This window comes from Amblyomma maculatum, chromosome 5, assembly GCF_055883805.1.
Source record: "Amblyomma maculatum isolate TAMU_Amacu chromosome 5, ASM5588380v1, whole genome shotgun sequence".
Classification (NCBI taxonomy): Eukaryota; Metazoa; Arthropoda; class Arachnida; order Ixodida; family Ixodidae; genus Amblyomma; species Amblyomma maculatum.
In genome coordinates, this window is record NC_139348.1 from 96,315,884 (window position 1) to 96,324,400 (window position 8,517).

General features: G+C 43.9%; 1 pseudogene; it reads right to left on the reverse strand.

Moving 5' to 3' along the window:
• Positions 1–4,936: 4,936 nt before the first annotated feature.
• LOC146188843 (uncharacterized) lies at positions 4,937–6,636 on the reverse strand (annotated as a pseudogene).
• Between the last annotated feature and the right edge of the window lie 1,881 nt (positions 6,637–8,517).

Here is an 8,517-nt window from a genome sequence, read left to right on the forward strand (position 1 = left end):
CAGGCAATGGGGAGACTGCTCTCCTGCCGTTTACGTGTCTGCACGGCATGATTAGTCACGAGTGGTTAAGCCCTTTGGTTCACCCACTGATGATTAATGTTGATAGCTTGTTTCTCAACTATAAAATGCAAAAACTCTAGTGCTGTCATTGCTTCATCAGTGTATCAGGTGCCACTAGCCTGACGACGCTTCCTGATGAGTTTCTGCTGTCAAATCACGGAAAGCCCGTGTGAATATCAGTTGAGCCTCCAATCGTAACAGCTGTCTGCTGCCACGAATGTGAAGGGGTTGATGCTGATTACTACACCACGAATATACATCAGTCCCGGTCTTTCTTGTGGGCATATCAGCCCAGATGAACTACTGCAGTGTGCAATGGTCGCTAACGGAACATTAGAGATCAGATCTGTGCTGTCTTTCCCACTAATAATGTAGCACACGCCCAACCTCCAACGAAATTGCTAGTGTTAGGGTGAGAAGCGCAAAGGCTGTATATTTGGAATCCCCACACAGTCCTCACTTTGACTTGTTCATTGATCGTATACACTAGAGCCTAACACTGAATGACTTTATATGCAGACAATATATATCATTAACGGTGTTTTCCATGAAATGTTTAGTAAACCAACTGCAGGGTTTAGATAAATGTTATCTGAATTGCCTTAGTGGCTTGGCTTGCATGTTTTGCCTTGGGATATTTGTGTGTGCAATAAGCTAAATTTTGCACATACTTGAAAAGGGCTTTATTGTTCCTTACATGCTATCCTCTCTGAGATGTGAGAGCTCCTTTATATTTGGTAGTGTTTTCCCTTACTCATTCTAAATTTATCTGTACATTTCTGTTGCGTCTTCCTGCAACTGTTGCTTTTCGTATCTCGTGCAACACTGCGTGACCTGTTGATCGCTGTTTCCTTCCGGTGACATTTCTTCTCATTTCTGAAACTCTGTGCTGTCTTTGGTAGGTTTCACCCTTTGACCAGCTTCCTTTGATTAGATGTGATGCGACTTGTGGCATTGTGCAAGCAAAGATCGCACTTTAACAGATAACAAGGGAATGGTTTGGCGACATTAATTACTAACTTTCCTGATGTCTTTTTCTTCCTTGCTGCAGTAGTTGCAGCTTATTACTGTTGACACATTTTGTTGTCTGTTTTTTGCGTAACGTTGCTCTTGCCCTGCAGGCTGAGAGCAGTTGACCTGCCATGATGTCCCTCGATCATGATTGCCAGGCCGTAAACAGTGCACCCTCCTCCATTCCCCCTGGAGACACCCATATGTATGACCTACAGGCCGTAAACAGTGCACCCTCCTCCATTCCCCCTGGAGACACCCATATGTATGACCTACTTCGAGTAAGGCATCTTCAGACTGGCAGCCGGACTTGCACCAAACCGAGTATGTTCACAGAGTTTCCTTTGGTATCAGGTCTTCGCTTTTATTCTTAAAGAACGAAAGAAGGGATACACCCACAGCAACGGGACAGGTGTGTTGTACGCTAAGCTCATGTTTGCAGGTTCATACCTATACTCCATTTTATACATAGTAGTTAGCCGCCAAAGGTATGGAAGTAGTATACACAGAAAAAAAAAGAAAAAGAAATTTATCGCTCTGCTTCGTGTCGCAGCTCAGTGATACCAAACGAGGCCATATTTGTTCGTTTTGTGACGGGCCAAGGTTTGACTCTCAGCTTAGCTTTGTTTTTTTCTTTTTTTTAAAGCTGCTTTTTTTTTTTTTTTTTTCTTTCAAGAATTGCCGGGTCGAAAGCTGAAATGCGAAACTGGAATGACTGCTTTGAAAAACATAGGAGTGTTTTTTGTTTAAGGTACAGATTTGGCATTCGCCATACAACGATGTGGGTTGGATGGCGTGAGGTGTGTAGCTGTCATACTTCACACTATGAAAACTGGATATTCTCACTTTGCTAGGTCTTTTTTTGTGACATTTTATTCCATCAGAAACAGCTTCTTTCAAGAACCCCGCAGATATCTGAGCTCTCATGCCAAACATCTTGCCCGAAACCTTCAGGAATTTCACGCCGAGGTTTCTCAGGGAAACGCTCCCTAATGCTAACGCAGACATTGACAATCGCCCACTTGCAGTCTTTCAAAATTTTGTAGACTTCAGCTTGGAACAAAGAGGAGCAGGAGTTGTTCTTGAAGTCGCGAGGGGCAAAAGAAAACAATCGAATAGGAGACAGCGACGCCATTTGCTATTTTTATTCTCGGCACACTACATTATGAAGCAGACAAGGAGCACAAACAGGCGCCTCTGCTTCGGCTGTGTTGACTGCTATAAAACTGAGTACAACTTCAATGATGACATTTTGAGGAAACAAAATAAAAAACATAGGATTAGGCAGACTTTGATGCGTTTTAAATATTGAAATAAAAGTGCGACAGTATTGGGGTTGGCCTTTCAATTGAATAAAAATTCGAAAAACATTGAATATTTTTGAAGTTCATGAATGCAGGAAAATAAGCTCCTTGGAGCAGCAGGCCAAGGCCTTGCATAAGCTTTGAAGCTTACGCATAGCATCACCACTCTGGATGTCAGCACACGTTGGGCTTTCGATGCCTCCTCAGTTCACCATGTCTCTGATGAGCACATGTGATGGGGTGCAGCTCAGGTGGGAAAGTGAACATGCCCCAGCGATAAATTTGCCGCCCTGCGTCCGCCGCGTAGGAGGCCCCGAGGATAAGTTGGCCACAGAAGTACCGTATTTACCCGCATAATGCTCACACTTTTTTTCGCGGAAAATTGATGCTAAGTTGGGGGGTGCGGTAATTGTGCGGGAAAAATTTTCGAGCAAATGTTTTGGAGCGCTAAAAGCAAACTTAAATAGGTGTGAATCATGATTCTTAGGCGAACTGTTGTAAATATAACCAAAACATTATTTTCAAGCAGGACTTACCCTTGTTATAAAAGTACAGGGTCACCAAAAGCACAAATTGCTAAAGCACTTTATTTGCCGCACGCAGCCTTATCATCACATCCCGTGTTTCGTCGTATAATGCTCACAGCGACCATACAGTTCTACTCTTGATCAGAGACTTGACCCCAGTCCGTGTCGACTCTGCAGTATCCGTTTCCAGTAGCATACTACGCAGAACTTGTTGACGCCGAAGTGCCTGCTGGTGGCGCAGTTGCTATGCTGTAGCGCATACTCGAAATTCGTACCGCCTCATCGCGATGTGGCACCAAGAGCCCAGTAGACGGTGGAACAAAGCAAGTAACACGGATGGAACGAAGAAACAATGACAACGAGACGCGGAGACATCACCTCGCAAAATGGTGACAACTACGAGCATCATGGAGGTAAAAAAAAAAAAGAGCATAACCTATGACGATGATAATCTACTCGAGCATACTATCGTCGCGGTAGCACGTGCACAAAACAAGGCCAGCTAGGTTCAGTAGCGCTCCAAAGATTGCGCTTGTTACTACTAACAGACGACTATCGCGGTGGTAATATTGGTGGTGTGATGATTACGCGAGAAAAAAAAATCCACTTTTTGATGCCCAGTGCTGGGGGTGCGAGCATTATGCGAGTAAATACGGTAGTACCAGTGTGCCTGACGCAAGCACTCACTCAGTGTTGGCTTTCATAACCACAGCTTCACTGGAAAGCTGCTTCGAAGCTGGTGCCCTTCGATGGGTGATGTCAGACAGGAGGGAAGTTCCAGTTATTTCAGTTGCCATGATGACAAGCCCAGCACTGCAGAGTGTTGGGATGCAGGTGCATGATGTTCACTTTGGTTTTGTCATCCAATCAACTATATAAACAATTCATCATCCTCTGAATGACGTGGTGCGGGAATGGAACTTTGCACGAGTTGGTGGCATTCTGGGCATGTGGCTGCAACCACAACACCAGGTAGATGACACACTGCTGCATATGTAGTGGTGCATCACGTAGCCTCACGTGGAGTTATCAAACTCCCACGAAACATCTGTACTGCTTTGACGCTGAATTAGAGCAGTTTGGAAATTCGTGAAGGTAGCTGCTACTGTCCAAATTTGATTAATAACTGGAGGCAGAGTAGGTAGAATCGATCAGTCAAAAATATGGTACCCTTTGATCCGCTGTATTCTTCGCTCCACGTGTATCCTGAGTGAAGCAGTCCCTTTCATTTCTTGCACCTGGCCTTTTGAGAATGTTCCACCTCTTAGAAATGGGGGGTATGTTTAGTTTCTCTTGTTTTCCAAGAGATCCTCAATAAAAATCTCTTGTCTGCCATCACACTATCATTCTCTTCAAAGTCCAGCTCTAGAAAGCCACTCCTTACGACACAGTCCCTGTCTGAAGTGGACACTGTGAACAGCTCAAAAGCAAATGTTGCAAGTCCATTAGGAGAAACGCCTATCAGACCTTTAAGGTATGTCATCACCTTTTTGAAAATTTTTTTAAATTTTGACCTTTAAATTTTTATTTCACACTGACCTTATAAAGCATCGTTTTATATGATATTCAAAAGCAAAAAAAAGTTTCAAAAATTATGCTAGAATTTGTTATTGACAAAAAATGGTCCAAACATGGCTGTTACGCAAACATTCATAACTAGCCAATGGAGTGCAGAAATTCTAAACTTTTTGGCACAGAGTTAGCCAAATAACCAGGCTGTGCAACTAACTAGGATCTTTGCCATCCGATAATTGGGAATCATGTTATACAAAAAATTCCAAATGTGTCATTTTTGTTTGCATTCCTTGGCATAAAACATGATTACATCAAAACTTACCATTCGATTTCATTCATCCTAGTTCATTGCACAGGTTAGTAATAGAAAAACGAGCGTGCAAAGTTTCATTGAAAAATGTTCCTTCAGTTCAAAGTTACAACTGTTTGCACAAGAAAGTGCAAGAAATCAAGTTTTGTGAAAAACACTATTAAAGTTTTTCAATCCTTGTAGAAACAAGATCACCAAGCGCAAGAAAGTTAGAATCCACCAGGTTCATAGCTAAGGTCCTCCTTAGCTGCCACGAGCTCTCTTTTGGCTTTTGTTGCTGCCCGTCTTTTCTCGCGGAGATGTTTCACCTCACCCGTTGATTGACGCTGGGCTTTCTTCACACGGTACTTGTCACTGGTGCAACATGCTGCGAGAGTGTGGTGGCCAGGTTCGATGCCTGCTTCCCTCAAAATATCTGCTGTACTTCTGTTACCATCATTGAAGTGGCACACAGCATCATATAAACCAAAAAGTAGGATGGGCAGGCTCACGTGGACGTCTTCGGGAACCCGTTGCCAAATCATACCGTTGAAACTCGTTGGCATTTTGGGTTTTTCCATGGAGGCACTTCTTTAAGAGATCATCCTTACAAAGGTCAGCATACACCGGCTTCACTTTGTTGAGTACCTCATTGGAAAGGCCTCCCTTGTACTTGTAGGGTCCACCACCAAGTGCGTTCTTTCGGTTAAACCCACACCAACTCTCAGTGCCAAGAGGGCACAGACCATGCCTTGGTGTTCCATCTGTTGAACTACAGTGAAACAGGCTCGCTAATGCAGCTTGCTTCATGGCTTGCAGGTCTCCCACATTCGCTCTGATGGCAATACCATAATAGTTCTGCAGCCGGTCGATGAGGACATCCGTTAACTTTCCTTTGCCTCCAAGCCCAGGAACACTTTTTTTTCAACTTTCGTAGTCGACATCCTACACGCTTCTGTACGTGCTCAATGCACTCCAGTTTGCGCACGCTATTTGCGCCAAATATGTCCTTCATAGCCGCGTGGCTCTTGGAGTCGCCATCTCCATAGAAGTCTACATATTTTAAACCACGACTTCTTTCTGACCGCTCGAACATACGATAGAGCCCTACTGCCTCCATACCACCAGCACTACCGGTGTAGTTTGCTTGACACTGGGTATGATTTGCCTTCCACTCCAGATATTCAATGCTTGAGGGATTCAACTTGCTCTTCGAACAGCATGCCCTACATTTACTTGACATGCCTTCTATGTCAATAACTTTCCCAGTATCAATGGATATCAAGGACACACAGCCATTCAATGATGAATGTCCACGCCTTTGCCATGTGCCATCACCTGACACACCACACTCAGTACTTTGCACAACACAACGCAATTCAGCAGCGGCATTCATCATTGAGTTAGATGCAACAGCCTCTGCCACTTTACAGAGCTTAGCAGATGTCTTTTGGTAGGCACAATGCCAAGGCGGCGGTGGCATGTTCATCACTTTTGTCAGCGTTACAGCTCCAGAATATCCCTTGCCCAGCTGACGCATTGCGTAGACAAGACGCAGGTTGTTCTCGATAGCACTTCCAGCCTTTTTCGACGATTGAAATGAATATGCATATCCGCACGCGCCACACAGAACAGCATATGCACATGATATTCCAAGCCGCAAGCATTCTTCCAATGTGAGCGACGTCTTGTTGCATTCCGGGCAGGCCAGTTTTGCAAAAACAGATGATAGGATCTCCATATCTATAATCCTATTACCTTGCAGTAGAGGTTCTTGCAGCGGCACTTCACAATTGTTCTCTAAGTTCCCAAGCTTTGCAGCACTCGCCGATACATTCACGTCCGCATGGTCTTCGGTCGGAGCATTCTTTGTGTGTCGATTGCCAAGAAACTTCCGTTTCAATCGCCTTTTTGCCCTGAACTTTGCCATGCCTTCTTATAAAAACGTCCAGCCTATGTTATTACTGTTGCTACTAAAAATTATGACTATAAAAAGGATGAATCCAGCAGCAATCAAAGCGGTTGCACAAAGCACACGCAAAGTAAACAACAGAGACGTTAGTAGCGTCATGCACCCCCCTTGCGGAAATTTAAAGAAATATTAAAAAAAAAAGCCTTACAAATTGCCTTTAAAAATCTTTTACATATGAGACTGAAACATAACAGAAAAGTTTCAATATGTGCCGTAGATTATCGTTGAGTTATCAGTTTCTGTTACCAAACCACATCAGTTTCGGTTTCGGAACTGTTCATCATCTGTTGGAAAGTTAGCTATAACTTTTGAACTAAATAAGATACGAACATGATTCTTGCTGCAAAACATTCTTGAATGTTTGGGGACTCTCTAAATCTAAAAAAAGAAAAAATGTCGTTTTTACAAAAAAATGCCTTTTCAAAGGTGGTGACATACCTTAAATGTTTTTGAGGGCTTGTATGAGGAGCAGGTGCTTGACTGAAGTGAGAGATATGACGGCACTTCACAACGGATCTCACTAGCATCCAAGATTACCCTTGTTGATGCATAATCCCCAACAAATACAATTGGCATGTAGTCATATACCACTTTCCTAGCTGCCCACAATGGCAAAGTGCAAAGGAGATGTTCTTTCTTTTTCTACATTGAGCTGTTGAGTCACGCTATCTTTTTCTGATCGTAGCTCTTGAATTTCAGCCCTTGCTGATAGCAGCTGCTCTCTCAGATGGCTACATTCATTACGAAGTTCCTTGTCTTGCCTTTCAATTACAACGACCAGGCTTTTAACTTTTTCATGGTGCGCATGATCTGCACCAGCATGCTCAGACATATCTTCAGTCTGTACCGCCATGTTGCCATCACTAGAATCAAGTGGGTGTCTGTTGTGCTGCATTCGGCGTTAAATCGTGCACCGGCAGCAGTTTATTCTGCGACTTGGCGACCTGCCTGGCTGGCAGGGCTGCACGCTGCTTCAGGGGCTTCGGGGGCTTCCGCTGCTTGCACTGTTTGGCGAAGTTAAACACTGAAGGTACTGCTGTGTCTCTGAGGATGTTGTGACTACTAGTCACTGCAGGAATGTAGTCACACACTCGAAAGTGTTTCGGGCATACTTTCATATACTCAGACACTTAAAATTCGGGCCTTCATCTCTCTTGATCACGATGATCCACTTCTTGTAAAGTGCGATATCCTTAGGGAAACGGTGATAAGACACCTATAAAAAAAAGCACAAACAACTTTTACTTAACCTAAATCTTGAGATATCATGATGACCTATAGACCCTTTAGCTACAGTGAATAACAACGAAATGGTTAGAAGCTGCTTTGATTCCAGTCACCACATAAAACTTGCCTATTTTGAAAAAGTCGGGGAGCCACTGTGAACATCTATGTATTGATGCTAACATGGACACGCACTCCCGGCCGATGGCAGAGTCTCTGGTGACTGCGGCGCGAGTGATATCAACTCGCCATTGATATAAAGCCATGAGCAGACTTGTCTAAAGCCCTGTAGTTCCCAACAAAGTTAAATCATAGCATAGCTGCAGTGTTAAAGGCACTGTGTTTGTGCCTTTCTTGCCTGTCTCTATATGGCCTCGTTCGAGCAGAGCCCGAGCTTTAAAACTAGTAGCCTTTGCTTCTCAGTGGACCGCTTGAACGCTATAAACAAGCCTGCTCACGCCGCTTAGGCAATATTCGTTGCACGATTTCTAATGTTGTCTGCACCTGTGCAGAATGTACACAAATGAATGTAAACTTATTTCCGCGTGTTACCAGCTTTCGCAACGGAATAATGCTGGAAGTACTTAGCGCGATTGCGGGCACACTGCAGTTCGA